The 19820-nt window shown below is 45.0% G+C and overlaps 2 long non-coding RNA genes across 2 annotated transcripts in view; one reads left to right on the forward strand and one right to left on the reverse strand.

Moving 5' to 3' along the window:
- The window catches only part of LOC128872114 (uncharacterized), a 230946-nt gene that overhangs the window by 148761 nt on the left and 62365 nt on the right, over window positions 1-19820 (reverse strand). The gene's annotated exons all lie outside the window — the stretch shown is intronic.
- The window catches only part of LOC128872116 (uncharacterized), a 272991-nt gene that overhangs the window by 130657 nt on the left and 122514 nt on the right, over window positions 1-19820 (forward strand). Inside the window, exon 3 of the long non-coding RNA XR_008456102.1 lies at window positions 15937-16008. This is a non-coding gene — a long non-coding RNA (uncharacterized LOC128872116). The remainder of the gene's footprint in view (window positions 1-15936; window positions 16009-19820) is intronic.

Consider the following 19820-nt stretch of genomic DNA (forward strand, 5'->3'; position numbering starts at 1 on the left):
TGGATGTTTATGTAAATAGAATGAAGTAATAGAAATAGAAATAGAAATAGAATAATAGAATAGAGATAGAACAAAATAATGAATTTCTATATACAATGATGATAATAATATTTTGTCATAGAATACATAGTATACATACCCTGTACAATCAGTCCCATAAATATTCGTATCTTCTATATCTATTCAAAAAATTTATCTAATTTAAATCTTCATGTCTCCAAATCAATTTTCCATTACAAATATGTCCACGAATAAACTTCACACACGTATATATTTACAATCACAAATTATACTATCAACACATCTTGCAATAAATTTCTGTACAAAATTCAGGGACACTCCATTCTCTTGTTCCTATCGCATCAGTCCTTCGAATATCTTTAGCTGCAGCTTGAGAGCCTCCTTTTTCAGGTATAAATTCTTGTGTTCGTTTCCTAGCAGGCGTCGAACGCAACGGGAAACTATCCGAACGTTTCCACAGCGGGGCTTAAACGTGGCGTGGGGACGGCGATAACCGTGTTTTTTCGTCAAACAGAGCCGCGAACTTTCGCGGGGGTCGCGGCGTGCGCGGCGCGGATAACCGCAAATGAAGCGGCCCCCGCCGAGAAGAATCGACGCGCGATCGATCCGCGTAAGTCACTGGAATGGAAAGCTCAGATAGGCGGGATGAAACGTACAAACAGAGAGATAAACCGACGGGGTAGAGACACTTTCGCGCAATATGTCGCGTCGTCTGTCCCGATACGTCAGCCACGACGCACGATGCGACGCGTTATTGTCGGAATTATTGCCGTTGGTATAATACCGTGGTGGCCACGGAAATTGCACTAGTTAAAACAGAGGTATACAGGATGTCCCGGAAATGTTAGAGTTCCACGGTGTGGTTGGAGAGGGTGGTTCGAAACAATTTTTTTGTTAGCGGAAATGTCGTCCGAGGCTTCGTTGAGGAGATATTAAAGAAAAAGCCCGATCGCAGTAGTGTAGGGTTCGCGCTGGACAGCCGCGGTAGTGTAGGGTCCGTTATTGGTCGGGGTTTTCTATTAATATTTCCTCAACGAAGCCTCTGATAACATTTTCGCTAAGGAACAAGTTGTTTCAAATCGCCCCACGAATCACCCCTTTCAAGGAATTCCAACATTTTTGCGACACCCTATACGTAGAATTAACGATAACATAGAATTTGATGAAGATTGAATTCTTAGATATTGAATATTGCCATCGGTATTACAGTTGTGTCGATTACTTAATACACTATTGGACATAGAAATTGCACTAATTAAAAATCTGTATACAAATTGCAAGCAATAAAACGGAAGTTATTTACGAATCGACCAAATATTTCACGACATTAATCAATTCCTCAAACTTAGCCTTTCCAAAAAATAAACCAAGCGTATCTCACGGCCTCTTCTCCTTCCAGTAATAAAATTAATTACGTAAACTCGTTCTACCGCCGCCGCGACAATACCATTCGTTAGGAAACACCGCAGAGAACTACCATTTACGCGGAACGTAGAATTAATTGCGACAACAAATTCAAGGGACTTCGAAATGCAACGCGTGGTCGTCGAGTCTACCCGGCCCCGTTATTCTCGAGTATTTCTCTTTACCCGTGCGACGCGATGCGTGAACCGGCAAGACGACAAGTAACCGTGTCAGACTTGAAAGGCGGAAACGTAACCGACGTATTCAGACGTGTCCGATGTAAATCGTTAATTTAAGAGAGGGAAACCAATTTGCCTTAAATATTGACTCTGTCGAGTTAATGCGAGCCCGGTTCTCAGCGGCGGCAAGGTCGCCTGTGTATTCAGTCCCGCTCGGACCGAGAGACACGCTGCGCAAAGAGGAGCCTGTGAATACTACGGAACGAGAGCAAATGGAAGAGTAAAACGCAAACGCACCCGGATACCTGTACGTACACTGTCGCTTCAAATGACTTAGGACACTCGTCCCCGGGAGAACCAGAATAAATCGGCCCGGGTTGCTGGCGAAAAGCATCTTCGTTCGGAATAATATCATCGAAAGCGAAGCAAACCGAGCGGCTGATCGGTGGAAGTATAGATACTTGGAGAATAGTCGCAGTGATCTTCGAATAATATTATTTTATATCGATATAGTTGTGTCGATTATTTAATTTTTATTTTTTTTTTATTACTTTGTTTAATGTCACATCAACTACAGGGTTATTAGCGACTACCTTAATATATACAATTCAATTACAATTTATTCATTATTTAATATTTCGTTAATATGTATATCTAGTAGTTTGAGAAGTTCGTTTCTATTGTTGAGAATCGTCTGCATATTATTTAAAAATTTGAACTCTACTCGATCGTGCCGCACTCCTTGACATTCTTCAATTAAATGTTTAACTGAAAGGGACGACTTAATTTGTTCATCTATTTTTCTTTTATTTATTTCAATTTCTTAGGAAAGCTCCTTCAGTATATCTTCCTCTAGACTTCGTCAAACGTCCAAAACATATCTCTAAATAGTAATAATAATACTTCCTACCTCCTTTATATACTCACTCCAGTTTTTAACATTCTTCCAGACTTTCTTACTGAATTACCAATAACCAGTACTAACATCAGTCTCCAAATACCAATATCATCCTAAACAGTAATACACATACCTCTCACCCCCCTCCATTTTATTTCTCATCTCGTAAGATTCAATTCCAATTTCGTTCTCTCCTTAAAAAAGCTCTCTGGCACCGTACTTTACAAGCTCCGCCGTCTTCCCAGCCATCGCTAACAAGGAGAAACTTCCAGCGTGGCCCCTCGAGTGCAATTAAAGTATTAATTGCAAAAATTGTGTATTTGTAATCCGACGTTTTCCTATTTAATTCGAACAATGTCAGCCGGGAGCAGCGGAGTCGTACAAGTCGGCCAAGTGGAGGAGCCCGGTGCATAGTCAGACGGGGCCAAGACGCGGGAACCGTTTCCCTGCGAAGTGCTTCGGCTTTGTCCCTCTATTGTTGTTGTTACTTAACCGTCGGTTGTTGCTACTACTTACAGGGGCCGTTGGGCGTTTGTTGGCGCGGCGAGAGTTTTGTTTCTGCAATTAGGAGCCCCCACGGCCGGGAGACGTCGACGACGAGAGAGGCGGTCGCGTTAATTCGTCGGGAACGATTCATTTCGGTCTGTCGGATGCTGGTATTCGGGGCGTGCTCTCGACGCTTCTTACGCGAGATTAATGAACGGCGCCCTTTAAATATTTCCCTCGGATTGTTTCTCGAGGGACATCGCGACGGCGAGAGGGCGGAAGGGAACGAGGCTACCGGAGACCTTGTTTTCCGCGAGTAACCTCTTATTTCGTGTAATTCTTTTCGAGCACGCTGGAACTGCACCGTTACGGACCCAGTTCCCTCGTGGAACGTTTCCCTCTCGGCGGGATTACGCGAGAAAGCGCATTGCCGCCGCCTGCAGCGAAAAGGTGTACCGGGCAAAGTTGTCGTAATAGTTTCATTTAGCCTTCCACGGCGATACAGTGATAGCAAGGCTGGCGTCAACGTTTACGGTACGGAGCTCTTTTCTGTTAGATTAACTTGCGATTCATTGGCCCTTTAAGGGACCTGAAAAGTAGGATCGAAATGTTAGGGATAGTAGCAGTAAGCTATACTTGTCAGTAGCAGGCTGTGTCTGGCTACGTACAGGATAATCCACGTGTCTGGTACGATATGACTCTTACGGCGCTCCTCGTGTCAACGACGATCTTCATTCCGCTTGTCTGGTCAATGGCGACCCTTGCTCTACTTGTCTGGTCAGTGACGACCCTTGTTCTACTTGCCCGATCAATGACTGCCCTTACCCTACTCGTGGCGATCAATAGCGACCCCTACTTTACATGTTACGCGAATAACGATACGAACGCTACATTCTAGATCGGCGAGGACCCTTATACTACTTGTCTGATCAGTGACGAGCCTTACTCTACTTGCATGCCCAATGTTGAGACCTCCTTTACTCGTCTGTTCATTGTCAGTCTTATTCTACTTGTCTGACCAAAGAGTGCATTAGTCTACTTGTCTGGACACTAAGAATTATTGTTCCTATTATTCCTAAAAATTATTATTCCTATTATTCTACTTGTCTAAGAATCGAGCCGTCCATTGCACAACTCAATCGACTCCATAAAATAAAAAATTGAGGAATGTCATCAAAATTATCCTCTGAAACAAATTATTCATTATTTAATCGTGCCAAAGGAATTTTGTCGTTTAATGGATGTTAATCTTTATCATTCATGAAACTCGACTCAAAAATATTAAACAAAAGTACCGATGGTTTAGAAATACTTGTCTCCTAAGACAACAGTGCTGATAATAGAGAAGACCCATCACGTGCGACGACCGCGGAAAGGATTAAAGGACAATGGCCGAGCGAATGGACTTTCTGCTCGGGTGGGGAGGGGGTGGGGGGGAGCATCCTTTGCAGAAACAGACGTCGCGACATCACGCGCAGCTGCGAGGCAACGGTAAAGTTATTGCTCGCACAGTGGAGCAGCCAGGCAAATAGCGATAATAGTCGAAAGTTCGCTGGCGGATTCGTCCCGCCTGACCATACACGGGCCGGCTCCACTCCGAGCTAACCTTTATCGCTGAATTATACAGGCGACCGATTCCTGGCATACGAATGCTCATTTCCCAGCTGGACGATTTGTTTCGATCGCTTTGGACCGGCCGGCGGTTCGGTTATTATCTCGTATTAATCCTTCAGCGCGAGCGCCCGCGTTAATGGCACCGTTTTGAATTCTCGATCGTGGCCGTTTAGGAGGGGCACGGCAAGGATATATCCTGCCTGCTCTGATGATTTGATTTCCGTTTCGATGGGTCCTCTATCGTTGCTACTGGCGTTCTTCAAATACACTCGAATAAATACGGAAGATGACACGATGGTAACTTTCTTGTTTTAGGTCAGGGATTAAAAGAGTTTTTGTGGTATTTTTTTTATTCCGAGGACTACGTTTTATTTTGGTAGGGAGGATGTATATTTTCAAAGTGAAAGGTTCTTAATTTCTTGAACAGGTCTATTTTTAACCGACATCGAAAAAGGAAGAGGTTATTCAATTCGACGTGTATATTTCTTTTTTTCTTTTCTTTTTTTATCCATGTACTGTCAGTCCTACAAGCATTCGCACACTCTATCGAAGAGAGTCTACGTTAAATACAGGTTCGATGTTTCTAAATCAACATTTCATTGTAAATACGCACACGAATAAACTTCGCTATGCATATATCTCCCGAAACATTTATTTCGGGACATCGGACCCACCATTTAATTCAGACCCTGAACAGAGTGCACGAATATTCATGGGACCGAACGTCGAGGATGTTTTCGAACCTCCTCGATTATTAACAACGCTCTCGCCGCCCCCGGAAACGCGTTCGCCGTCGCTGCAGCGTATAATACGTACGTACGTACGCGTCCGTCGCACTTCCACCGTCGGGTAGACCCGGATTGTTAAAATACCGGGTTAATTTACCAAAAGCCAGACGGTTAAAATAACACGTTAGAATAATCGCGTAACGGAATCCGAACGGGTGGGGGGTGGGGTGGGGGGTTAGGGGGCACCGCGAGAATCGCGTAATTTTCTCGACGCGCGCAAATTGTTCCGACTTCCCCGGGAATAATACTTCCGCGAACGCCGCAAACAACCGGTTCGAGAATTGGGTAAATAGTAATAACACCGAGAACTTTCCACCTGATGGAATCCGCCGTAGGGAGGGGCGTCGTCTGCGCATAGTCACGGCATTACCACTGAATTATGCACGTCGCCTCTCGAACGTCTCTGAAGAGATCCCTCTTCACCCCCTCTCACTCTGTGTTCCCTCCCTCCGTCGCTCTCGCATCTCCTCTTCGATTCCCCTCGCTCTTTTTCGTTTCTCGACGTCGACGTCGGTTTCGCGTCCCGAGGGAAGACCTCGCAGGGGTTGGCGCGAAAGAAGGGTGGATTCTCTTTTACGCGGCGGGGGGTAGGTGGGCGGATGGGTGGCGGAATACTCGGCAGCGAAACGGTAACGCAAACGTACGAGCCGAAACGTAAACCTCGCGACGCTTTTTCCTGAAAAGGGCTCCCGTTTGCTTAGGCGCACTTAGCGTGCCTTCGAGACGCGTGTACCATATTCGGAGTTTCGCTGTCAACGGCACGGAAAACACGCGAATGGCGACGAATTTTCCACGATCGATCCACGTGTCGCGTTCGTTTGCTCGTGAAATTTTTGTTCGGGCCTGTTTTCTACATTCTTTAGCCGAGCGATTTTCGAATCGAAGACTTCAGGGAGGAACTTGAAATTTCACTTGGAACTTGTACTGCGTAATTAGAATAACGAGCTGTCACTTAACAAGATTTCAGTGCATTTCGTTGATTAACGAGAAGCGCGTAGTTAGTAGTTAGAGATTTTTTGTTGTAAAGTGGACTTATTCCATTCTCAAACGTAACAGTTCACGCGTCAAAAAAATCAAAGAAAAATAAATGCTTTCGGGACAATAAAATATAAATTCTTTTACGATAGTCGATACATCGGCTTTTGTAGTACACCATAAAAGATTGTCACTCAACGACAGTACCAATTTCAAAACTCCACAAATTATTCCTTTCTTTCATATCTACCTCGAGGTCCCATCTACTCTTGCCTTCGTCTTTGTTAGCTTTTGTAGCCAAGTATACTATATTTTTTTTAGCCAATAAATTCCCTAGAAAAAGTGTCTCGTTTGCATTCGAATCACCCTCTCGCATGTATCACGTATTTTTCGAGCGACGCGAGCTACGAAAACCAACACCGATGAAAACTCCGCGCCGCCCTTTCCTTTGGATCGTAGCTTGTTCGTACGTACGAACCACTTCCGGGCGAGCGACTTTCTGCAAACGAGTTTTCAAGTCCCGGTGGGCAAAAGGGATCGCGGAATTCCACAGGTTGCCCCTGCCTGGACGGCCAACCCCTCCGGTTTCGACCCTTTTTGTTTCCTTTTCTCGCTTCCCTTCTCGCCCTATGCCCCCCCCCCCCCCGTCCCTCCCGGCTCGCACTGTCTTCTCCGTTATCGAGGCCGGGACACCGGCTCGGGAAAAGTTCGAGGCGGAAGCGGGAACTCGGTTTAGGGTCTTGGCTCCTCGTGGAAGGACGAATCGACAAGCGCGAAAAAAAATATGCACGTCGAATCGAGTAACCTCCTCCATTTTCGAAGTCGGTTAAAGAGACGTTGCTCGCTACGGTGACTCAGAACGACGAAGTTCCTGGAACCGTTGCATCGGGATACTTTTCAATTGACTTCGAAAAAGGAGGAGGTTACTCAAGTCGACGCGTCTTTTTTTCTTTTTTAATGATACTGGAATTTTAATATTGAAATTTTAATACCGACTTTATGAAAGGATCGATTGACGAATAAGACATATCGTAGATTTTATTCGTTGAAAAGTAAAGCGAAGTAAATGGTAGAAAAGAGAAATCGGTCGTTCGAATAATATAAGAATTTATACGATGTAAAATGAATTGAAGAGGAAAAGAGAAATAGATTAGTGCATAGTCGAATCAAAGTTTGAAATTGCTCTTGGTACGTTCAGTGTTAACCCTTTGGGCTCGAAACGTTTTTCTATGGAATCGAATCCAGTCCATTTTTATAACACATTTCTGTAAAACCGAACACTCCACTTCGAAACCAAACATTTATGACTCAATCTACGTATTGTTATTTCGATTAATAATTATTCTATATTCTGGCATAAATAAAATTGAAATTGAACGTTCAAAAACTCACGTTTGGAATTACATACGTCGCCCCAGAGGCGCCACTCGAGAGGGTTAAATATTTCAACTTCGGTATCGATTGTTCATCAAGTGCAGTCCTTAGTCAAAGTACAAAATAGTGGAGCACGAATTAACCCAAAGCGCGAGTAACTCAAGATTGCATCTAATTTTGGGTGGATCCCGAAAGGGAGAAGAAAAGTTCGAAGGTGTCGTAAAGCTCTAGAAGGAAAGATTAAGCAACGAAAACGGTCGTGGCACGGTTGGATTTAGTATTTCGCCGTTCCGAGTAATCGGCCATTGAGGTCGCCGATTTATATCTCGTTATGCTCGAGCGGGGGTTCGGCGAGGGGGGAGGGGGTTGGTGGCGCCATTGTTTCCGGGTCCACGACAAAAGTGGCCTCCTAATGTACATCTCGTTCTCCCTAATCTGCGTACCGAGGGACCGTGTTCTTATCTCCTGGTTCTTCCCTTCTTCCTCTCCCCCTCACCACCCCGTCCGCACTTCTACGCCCAACGTCCTTTCGCAATTCTCGCTCGTTTCTTCTTTTGTCTCGCCCGGTACCGCGAGACGCGCTTCTCTCTGAAGTGCTCTCTTCCGAATAGGTTTGCCGAGTAGCAGCGATGGGATTGAGACTTGTTTAGATCATTTCGATACGGAATTTAAGCCAGGAATAATCTTAGTTATCTTACTCGGGCTCGTAGTAGAGCAGGTTATAGGTAATTAATCAATTGTTACTTTGTGAATAATTATATTTTGCTCTCCTCGTTTCAGTCCTTAGAAGCCTGATTTTACGAACTAAATCCGAAAAAAATATCGATGTATTTATTCCAGTAGCCAGATAAAGGGAAAAATAATTTTAAATATCGCGATGCATATTTTATATATTTATTAAAAAGAAAAGAAAGCAGGTATCGATTTCGATACCTAGGGAATTTAAGGGTCGACCAATCGTCTGACTATCGTACAGTCGAAATCATGATCACTTAAACTAATTTGCCACATTTGCATCGATACGATCTTGACAAGTTTCTATAATTTACCGATTCGTTCAACTATAATAGAATTGAAATCACGATCGGGGCTAGAAATCAATCTAGCCAAATAAATTACAAATTAATTCATCTATCACGTTCACCCACCTTCCTGCAATTTTGGCGACTTTTAAAAGTAACATTCCGCGCACGTTCTTTCTGTTAAAAAAATCAAAGCGATAAAAATACTCTCTACCCTTAACGAGTACGTCAGCGGGATCGATCCCATCGCTATCGGGGTTAGGCTCGGCGAATCCGTCTCCCGTTTCATCGCGAGAGAAACAAACGAAACTGGATGAAATCGCCTTTGCCGCGACGGCATTCCCTCTCCACTCGTCGCTCCTGCGATGTCCTTTCTTCTTCCACCTCTTTTCTTTTTCTTTTTTCTCTTCGTTCTTCCGCGCCGTCGGCTTCTCTGTCGGCCTCCTTCCTCCGTTGCTCGCTCGAATTCGTTTTCCGCGGGGATGAAAGAAAAGCTCTCCACCCTGGAGACCAGGCCACGAAAAAAGACGCTCTTCTATCTCGAGACGTACCCGCGCGTGTATTTCGAGCTCGCTTTGCATTCGGCCGCCCCTAACCCGGGCCTATCCCCCGGCTACGTCGGACGACTGGAACCCTGCATTCGCCGGGGAAACTCGATACCGAAGCTGTTATCGATAGTACAGTAGCCCCAGAAAGGAGTGCAGTTGAATTGATTAAAATATTCTATTACATAATATAATACATTCGTTGGCTGCTTGTTAATTTAATTTATTTCACACCAAATTTTCTATTTTACCATACGAACTATTTTTGAATTCTATTTTAAGTTGAAATATTAAAATATTCTATTTGCATAATATAATACATTCGTTGGCTGCTTGTCAATTTAATTTATTTCGCAATGTTACAGCAAATTACAATTATTATCATCAGCCCTTACTGTTATCTTCACTTCGTCATCCCCTTCCTCGAATCTCCCCTTTCTTCTCTCAACATCGACATTTTCATCGAGACCCACGCACGTTGAAATGACGCCTGCCATCTTCTTCCTCGAGATATACGTACTCCGTTCCTAAAAGGAATGCGTGGACGTAGCTGGGGCAGGAATGTCGCGCAACGACTCACCTGTTACACCTCGGCCTCGCGAGAACCTGCAGAGACGGAAACACATACGCGTTCCCGAGGAACTTCGCCACGCTCCCCCGCGTTTGTTCTTTGATCGACGCCAAGCCCGAACTTCTTTTCCGCCGGTAAAGAATTTGTCTCTCCAAAGACTGTTTCGAGAGTTTGCTCCCGTTTCACGTCGAACGGCACGCCTTCGAGGCACCGGCGCGTCCTTTTTCTTCCCTTTTCGAAATTCCGGCGACATCCGAACTTTGTCGGGACGGGACGTCGCCATGACACCGGGCACATATTTTCTTCCCGAACTCTTTTCGTGCCCGGGAAGAAAAATGACGATGGGAAAATGGACGATTCGCGATGCTGGAGACGTAGGTTGCAAGTCTCGAAAGGCGTACGGAGGTTGTTATACGAATGTTATAATTCGATTCTTAATGGATTAGAGGCAGAAAATATTATTTTCTTCGTAGAAGTGATGAATGTTATTGTTTAGAATTGGTAACGTGATTGGTCATAGAAGTTTCAACGTTGTTTTTCTAGTAATGATGAAATTAAATTAACAAGCAGCCAACAAATGTATTATATTATACAATGGAATATCTTAATATTCATTTTAAAATATAATTCAAAAATAGTTCGTATCATAAAATAGAAAATGTGATGAGATATAGAAAAGTTCTATTACTTGGTCTTAAATTGCGACGCACAATTAAATGAATTCTTCTTCTCCCTAATACTCGTGACTAATGATTTATTTCTCCATCGGGGGTGTCCACGATTCAGTCGCCCATCTCCAGTCTCGTTTCGAGGATTCATTTTCGAGAGTATCCTTCGACGGATCGATCACTCCCGTTTCTCTCTCGTTGCACGAGTACCAAAGCTGAACGTTCGGTCGCCCAGACTCGGCCAATTCGCGTTTCCGTTCTCGAACGTCGCAAAAAAGAATCCCAAGACAGGGGATGCTTTCGGATTGGTCGTCTCGCGTCGGAGCCTCGGCTATTGCAGTTCGGAACCTCGTGTTTGTTCATTTGGCCATGTTTCGTGTTGTTTTTGCCTCTAAACGGAGGGAAAACGATCTCTCACGCTGTAACGTTTCCCGAACAAAATCTCTGTCACGCGAGCTATCGTGAGCATAATGTATCGATTACACTCACCTCTGCTCCGAATTCGGGTCATTTTTAACGTCGAGACTAACTTTTGCACATCTCTTACCGAACTCTCAATATAAAGCTCAATTTCTTTATTACATTTTTAAAATAATCGGCGATAGACGTTCAATTCTACATGAATTTTGTACAAACTTGCGAAATTCAAACACGTTCCACATTTTTCCCCATACATCCATTTTATTTTATTTTTTGATATCGTACAAGTCCAGAAATTTCTTCTAAATTTCTTATAAATCCTCGAGTTTCTGTCCTCAAGTTTTACGGTTCCACCGTATGTTCGTAGCTTCGAAACGCGAATAATTCTTCCAACAGCTCCCTCCCCCGGCCGCTCTACCCGAGTTCTGTCTTCGCTCTCGAATTTATCGCCATCCGCTCAGCATACCGGCAAAAGTTGCGAACATTTTACCGTTCGTTCACGTGCCGCGAACGATTTTCATTATCGACCGCGCCGTAACCTGGACGCGATTTCTGGTTCCGCCCGGATTCGGGATTCCCGACCCGAAAACCGGGTACAAGCTACGAACGTTTTATTTCCGAATTCGATAGTTCGCAGGGTTTCCCAGACCGTGGCCTCTGTAACGTGCAAAACTTTCGGACGACGAGTCTTCCAGCGCGCAGATTTTGCGGTTTCCCGAATTGCAACGTGCTATCCAAATACCGGCTTCGGGATTGTGAGCTTTGTAGCTCGTTGGCTTTGGAGTGCGTGAGGATTTGCGGCAGCGAGAGAGGTCTAAGCTCGCAGAGCCCCCTCTGCGACGGCCGAGCTGCGGTTAACGCCGCCGTGGATACGAAACCTCTTTCACCTTTCCGCAATTTCTTTTAGAAATTGTCTTTCGTGCTTCCACGCGTTCATTTTAACGGGGGAGGAAATTTTAATTTTGTTTGGGTTGGGCAACTCATTCGCGGTCAATATCTCTGAACGGTTTTGGAAAGTGTTGGAAAATGAAATCAAAATAGTAGAGTACCGATAGTAGAGTACTTCTAGCTCTCCACGATTTCTTTTTAGTAATTATCTTTCATAGCCCCGCATTTTTATTTTAACATTGGGAGCAATTTTTAATTTTATTCCGCTTAGAAATTAATTGCTTCACAGTTGATATTCCTGAACAATCACAGCTCAGGACTCAGACCTAACCCAGATCTAACTATTTCGTTTAATTTCATTTTATTTTCTAACGTATCGTTAGAACGAAAAGTGAAGTCAAACGAAATACCAGGCGATCCTCGATGCAATGAACGAACCCGGAACGCTGCTTCCTCTGAAAGAATTCGAAACTGGGGCGTGCAGCACGTGTATCGCGACAGCGACGATATCGAACGTTCACAAAAATCGACGGGTAGTTCTTCCAAAGTCGATTAAAAATTTCGCGTACCGAAACTATCCACGAGGAAGTCGGTGAGAAGTGGCAGCTGGCCTTCGAGCTCCGTTTCGCGCTTGCACAATTCATCGCAGCTCGAGTTTCCTGGGACGTTATCAAATGGAAGTTCGTTCTTATCGACCCACCGAGATCAAAAACGTGGCGAAATGATGCCAATCGGAAGTACAATCAACTCTTGAGAATTCTAAAAATTAAAATCTTCGTGGATGAACGACTGCATGATTCTATTTTATATCATTTAAATTGCAATCCGTGGCGAGATTCTTCAAAATTCACCATTTAAAGGGAACTTCGCTCGAGATACAGAATAAAAAAAGGTAGCAAAGTGCGGGTACTCGAGGACGAACGGTAACGATGAGCTCGAAAGGGTTTGCGCGATTGTGCGAGTGCGTTAATTAGCGCCGCAGTTACGACGTAATCGCTCGCACTTTGTTTTCATTTGGTACAATTTTTGCAGCAGTTGCAGAGTCCTCGCTCATCACCCCTTACTTTCCCTCGTTTTCACCCGCTTGCAATTTCTCCCTTCGCCCTTCTTTCTTTTCCTTTTTGCTTTATCTTCAACCGTTACGCGTTTCTCGCGAATCCTGACGCATACAGCTCCGGTTCACTCTCGTTCATTTTTCCTATAGCGCCTTCGCGCTTCGCAAACTTCCACGTGGGCAGCTATTCTTCCCTTCTGTTGCTCTATTTAAAATATGCACCCGTGGTAAAAAAAAAAAAAAAAAAAAAAAACACACACAGAAAATGTTTTATCTTCTTTACAACAGTTTTATACCTCCTTTGAACCCTGCCTCTTCGAGACTGCGTCTGCGTTCACTCCGCGTCTTTACGTCGGTTTAATATAAGAAGGTCTACAAAGTTAAGCCGTGTTCGTTCACAGAAGCGTCGCACAATGAAAGAGAAATCCGGCCTGCTCGAGCAAGATGTAATTCCAGACGGGGAAAACGAGTTTACCGACAAAATTTACCGAAGCGCGGTTCGATCGAGACGTTTCCCGGCAGTCGAACGAAGGATAGTTGACGAGAAACGAAAGGGAATCGTATCTCATGCCGCGTCTGCGACGTTCGGGCCTGGAAATATTGGCTGCTCGAGGCCACTCAGTGGCCGACCCCCATCGAGAAGTCTGGATGCCTGGCCACGCCCACTCTAGCCCTTTGCCGAAATGTATAACGCTTTACGAACTTCTCGGGACTACTCTCGACTCGCTTGCAGCGTAAAAATAACAAATTTTGATTCCTTGCGACATACAACCTAGGTCAAAGTACAACTTCGCGGTCTTCGAGCTCGTGAAATGTCTGACAACGACCTAGACTAGGCCTACCTCGTCCCATTTCTCTGAAATGTTCACTCTAGGCGGCCGGAGCGGCCCGATTCGGAAAAATAACAGAATTGTCGTAATTGAAGGCGTCGAAACAGAAGGGGTCGGCGCAATTACCATAAAAATACCGGCACGCTCGAGTCACCGTGTTCGTAGCGAACCTCTCGCCTCGAACGATCCTCACGCGACACCAGACTCGTCCCTGCTCTTCCCGGAGAATCCACGACGTCGCAACCGTCATCCTTTCACTCTAGATTACCGTTGTTGACATTTCACTCGAAGCAGTCGTCTTTAACGCTCCGCCAGGCCGTCATAATGGCTCTCTCGCCTTAAACTCGTCGTCTCCGTCTGCTCTAATAATCCTGATCCTCAATTTTCACGACCGCCCGTACACCCGACGGCGGAAACGGGAGGAGGGGCCACGTCTTCGCCCGACGGCGCGAGACGGGACAAAACCGAAGCAATTTGATTCAAGGACAATTACGCAAACTATGGCAGCTCCAAACACCGCAGATGGCATTAGAAGCGTTTCCAGCGTTTGCGGAGCGTTTCAATGTTGGTTTAAACGCCCTGTGTGTCGCGCGACGGCCTCCATGGTGCGTTTAATTTTAAAATATCAAAAACAGATAGAAACGCGACGGCACTCGAGCGCTTTGAATAATGCCGAGGAAGTTTCGAGCCTAGTTGACGGAGAAATTATGAAGCGAATTATGCTGCTTCGAGGATTTATGTTCCCAAATGTCTACGTTAATTAATTTTACTATTTCCATAGCTAACAGGTGTTTCTGCTTACGCAGACTGGGAGGGTTTTAGAGTTACTAAGTGGTTCTACTCGGGCGATCCTCCCCTAATTATTTTGCATGAAGGCTACGAGGGAAACATTGTGTGAGCGTTGAAGACTGATTTTTCGATTCAGTCAGTCCCATAAATAATTACACTGTATGTTTATTAAAGAAATCTGTCTAAATTAAATGATAGGATTGATATTTTCAAATATATATATTTCATTATTAATACGTGCAAGTGCAATGTTTATTCGTGTATATTTTTATAACGAGACATTTACTTGAAAAGAGCAAAGCTATCATTTAATTTGGATAGATTTTTAAGTGGATGTAGAAGGTTTATTTATAGGACTGGCTGTAATTACTGTGTTAATCAGGCAAGCATCCCTTAATTATTTCCGCAATACTTCCACCTCAAAGAATCACCTCCATTTTAGTTCGGAATTATTCAAAACGTTCTATTTTTAAAAAAAAATACAAGAAGATGAATTTTTTTAACTCACTCGAAGATGATTCCAGGGTGAATCAGGCAACCCTCCCCTAATTATTTCCCTAATCCTTCTACCCCAATGAGTCGCCACCATTTTACTTCAAAATTCTTCCCAGCCTTATATTTTAAAAAAGTAGAAAAAGATGTAACAGTAAAGAAAGTAAAGAATTTTTCGAATCGTGCTCCGAGAAACAGGAAGAACATGGATTTTCTCTAGCCCCAGCCATCCGAGCTGGTTCCCTTTAAGGAAATTGTCGTCGAGCAAAGCCGCGCCGCTTTGTACGAGCCGCGCGCAATCTATTTGTCCTTGGACCGCTATCCCGCCATCGCGGGACGACGGGTAGACGCGGGGAACTGCCGCGAAATGGAATGGAAGCCACCCAGGAGGACAGGGAATAACACTTGGCGACAGCGGGGGAGAGATTCTCTCCCTCGCGCGCAATTTCTCTCCGCTGTCGTTGAGAAAAGGACGGGTCGCGTGCTGACTCCGTGGCGTCTCCTTCGGTGTGCCCCTTGCCCCTGGCCGCGGGGGTTTAGTCTCTTTCGGTTGTCCTGGCGTCGTAGTCCGCCTGGCGAGGCGGTTTTGGCGCGACAGAATGGCGGAAGAGAGGAAAAAAGACCTCCGAACGAGATGAAAGAAAAAAAAAAAGAGAGAGAGAGAGAGTAATAGAGAGGGTCGCGATGGAGGAGTTTTAGAGGAATGCGGGAATTAAGGCGGAGAGAGGAGGAATTGTTACGGTACAGGATGCAGTCGTACCGAGAAATTCGTATATCGAGATATTTTCTTCTGAAATTGTCCCATAACATACAGAGTGGTTCAACTCCCTTCAAATTTCCTTCTTCTTACTTTTTATAAAAATCTCCACTTTGTTATTTATTATAATAACCACATGTCTAAATTCTTAACTGTTTCAGTCCAGAGTACCGTCGGCCTCCAACCCCCGAAACGAGGCCACCGCCAAGCCTTAAGTGGGCCAGGTAAACGGGGTAAGTAAAAACAGTAGCGGATGAGTAATAGAGGAAACAACGAGAGACGGGAGGGGGTTAAGGGGGAGCGAAGAGATAGCGGAGTCTCCCTCGAAAGGGGTGCGGATATAAATAAAGAGGGTGCGCGGGAGGAGACGCGAGATCAGGGGCGGGATCGCGGGGAGGGTGAACAAACGCATAACCGAAAGACCGAGCGAGTGAGACAGCGAAAGAGGCCCGGGCGAGCAAGCCGAGGGAAATTAAGCAATTAGTAACTTTGCACCGCAGCAGCTCTCAGCGAGATTTGATTATGTTTTCGGTTTAAGCACTCCGAAGCGAGGCAGCTTCGTCCCCTCTCTACTCCGCGTCGGTTTTCCGTTCGTCCCTGCGAGAGAATTCGACGCGGGCCAGGCGTGGGTGCTTTTAAGAGGTCGTCGGCGTATATCCGCCACCGCAAACTGAAAGGGGTTTATACGTGCCCCGCAGTGCCGCTACGGGCTTCTGTTTCTTCGTTTCCGCGATTCTGTCCGACCCTATTGTTCTTCGATTCGAGAGCTCCTTATTGCATTTCCACCGCGCGCCCGAGGGAAACCGACGACGAAAACCGTTGAATGCGCGAACACTGTGGCGACGATTCGTGGATTAATGGCGCGACGATTACCGCGGGGACCGCCATTATGGTGAGCAACCGGGCTGAAAATTCGCGCATCGATCGAGGCGACCGATTCGGCGAAAAGGAGGCCCGTTTCCGTGGTGAAGTAGGTAGGGAAGTTAAAATTTAGGAGTAAGGATCAAATAATCTTGCTAAAAATAATGATATGTAGCGTTGGATGACTTGATAGTTCGGAAAATATTTGAATGTAGAATTCCGTAGCGTGATCGTGGAAATCCTAGTGCTACTAATCAGAAAATATTTATAACTGAAGTTTCTGATGTATTCTGAGAACTCTTTGTATCAGTGACGGTGTATTACAGTCGATAAAGTGTTGGACACATATTCCAGGTCGAGAAAGGGAGGAGATGGGCGATTGGTAACGTAGAATCCTATTTGTCAAAGGATTTAGCAATAGTGTCCTCTACAATACCATCAGAGCTTTCTATATTATCAACTGGATCTTCTGCATTACCAATAGAACCATCTGTATTATCGACAACGTACTCTGCACCACCAACAGAGTGATCTGCCTAATCGACGACGTACTCTACACTACCATCAAAGCATTCTATCTTATCAACTGGATCTTCCGCATTACCAATAGAACAATCTACCTTATCGACGACGTACTCTACATTACCAAATCACGAAGGAAATAAAACATTGATTTCTATAAATTTTCACATCATTTACAACTACGTAGTATGGAAAATCTACATTCGAAATCTAATCAGAGAACGTATTATTACCATAAGAGATTAACCATACGAGATAAAATAGTGCCTAGTGCTTGGGTTTCGATAGAGTGATCTTTAAATGGAGATACATGCCGATTCGTGAATCGACTCCGAACGTGCAATTAATCTCGCGCAGCGTCGGTCGGGGTTGGTGAAAAAAAAAAACCCCGTTCGCTGTCTTGACGAATTGGCTTGGGGAGCTCGTCGAACCGACGGGGCGGATTTAAATAAAGGGAACCGTCTCGTGGATGCAAATGAGGGTTCGCTCGAAAGGACGTAATCAACGTAACGAACAGGGCTTCTTCTCCCCGGTTGTTTTCCAGCGCGATCGAAATTGCGACATTCTTTCGCGAGGGGCCACTTGTTCGACCGAAATAACGAAAGGAGCCGCCGCGGCGCATCAATGAGGATTTCCGTGGAGTGCTCGTAGGCAAGAATTTTGATGAGTTGCGGTAAGACGCGAGCAAACACGGTCAAGAATTCCTGATGTAACAAGCCCAGGCCGTACGCCAGATTCCAATTTCCCTCTGTGCCCCGATTTTCCACTCGCACTGCTTGGCACGGAGGTCCGTCAGGCTACGAACGCATCGATCACTATGCAGTGGAACGGCTTAAGCAAGAGATGGGGGAACCACGTTCGATTTATACAAATTTTTAACGATAACGTAATTGCAAAACGTAAAACATTTGATCAGAAACGAAGTACGACCAATGCGCCCTCTGAAACATGTACTTAAGAGTTTATTATTAACAATGTTTTTACTGCTAACGTTTTTACGGCCATCTGCCTTATCGATGACGTACTCTACGCTACCAACAGAACGTTCTATCTTATCGACTTTTCGTATTTGTCATAACTACTTATATCCATTGTTCCACATTCTCGCGACCTCGTGGCAGCCTGAACCTCGTTTCGGAAACACAATAACACCGACGACGATGATCAAAGCGTCGCGACGAGAGGGCCGTCGGGTGTCAGGGGCTTAATTTTTCACGCAAAAAGCGTCCGCGCAGCGAAATCTCTGAAAGGGTTACATTGTTACGCGCCCGTCTGACGCTGTCGCTCTTGCTCCGTGGTCTTTGCGCGCGTCCCCCTTTTCTCGGGAATCTTTGTCCCGGGAACGAAACGGCCTTGTCAGCCAACGAACAACGGGGAGGAACAACCGGGACGGCGAGTACAGCGACGTTACCGGCTTTATTAGCGACGCTGGGACCGACTATGGTCGCCCCAAGACTCCTGCGGAGCCGAAGGGATTGCTATCTGGATGGAGATCGGAATTCAGAGATCAGAATATTGGGTAAAGATTATTTCGTTATTCTTGTTAAACGATGTCACGATTTTTTACAGTGAATGTAAAAATTATTAGACAAATTATTGCATTATGAAAGAGAAGTAAGATTTAGAAGGTGTAGGACCACTGTAGGGGCTCTTCGAGAAGCTCAAACCAGAAAAAGTATACCGATAATGGAGGAAGAATGAAATTGGAAGATACGTAATTATAACACGGTGGATGTTTATGCAAATTCAAAATTATATTAACGTATCAATTACATCGCAACGCGTACTTTATTATTTCTATTTACACATTTATACGTTCGTACACCTCCTTGTACATTTCCTTGAATTTCCATTTCTCATAAATGCATAAATATCGACATTCCGTTAATTATCACCGCGCACAAATGAAACAAATAAATATCGAGGTGGGAGTCGAATCGTCGATGTTCCACGGAATCTTTTATCGTCGTCTGGCTCCTCGTAGTACGAGGGCCCCTTCCGATCGTAAATGTCAATAAATACATAATGGAATCCTCGAACGCCTCTCCTCGGAGGCAGCCACCTAAATTACTTATTCACGACACCTGTTACGTAACGAGCCGAAGCGATGAGCCGTCTGCAACCAGTAGTAAACAAGGATTTCTTTAATTAAGCGACCGGACGCCGTTTCCTTCGTTTTCCTCCCTCTTCACGGTTCTTCCGTTTTCCGGGGTAGACAGCCTCGAGACTTTATCTACCACCCTCCGTCGACGTTCCTCCCCGGTATTCTCGTTCGCGAAGTGTTTCGAACAACCGGAGTTCCCTGGACGAGGGGGACGCGGAAGTTATTTACGCGCGCCCTCTAGCTGCCGCATTCGCTGCACGGATACACGAGGGACCGGGACGAGGAGAGGTGGCAGTGGTCGGTGAAAGGGTTTGGAGGTTGTTAGATGGCCTTGATAATGCGATTTTTTCGTTATTATTCCCTATATTTATTTTTATCTCATTTGTTTGGCCGTTGAGAAGCCCGAGGAATTATTTTATTCTTACAGGGGTTGTAACTATGTAATTGTTGACGCTATTCAATATCGCCGACCACAACCAGATACTGTCACAAATCCTCTCAGACAGTATTTCCGTGTAGATAGTATACACAGTAACTGTATGCAATATTCCACCTACC

The sequence above is a fragment of the Hylaeus volcanicus genome, chromosome 2 (assembly GCF_026283585.1).
Source record: "Hylaeus volcanicus isolate JK05 chromosome 2, UHH_iyHylVolc1.0_haploid, whole genome shotgun sequence".
Classification (NCBI taxonomy): Eukaryota; Metazoa; Arthropoda; class Insecta; order Hymenoptera; family Colletidae; genus Hylaeus; species Hylaeus volcanicus.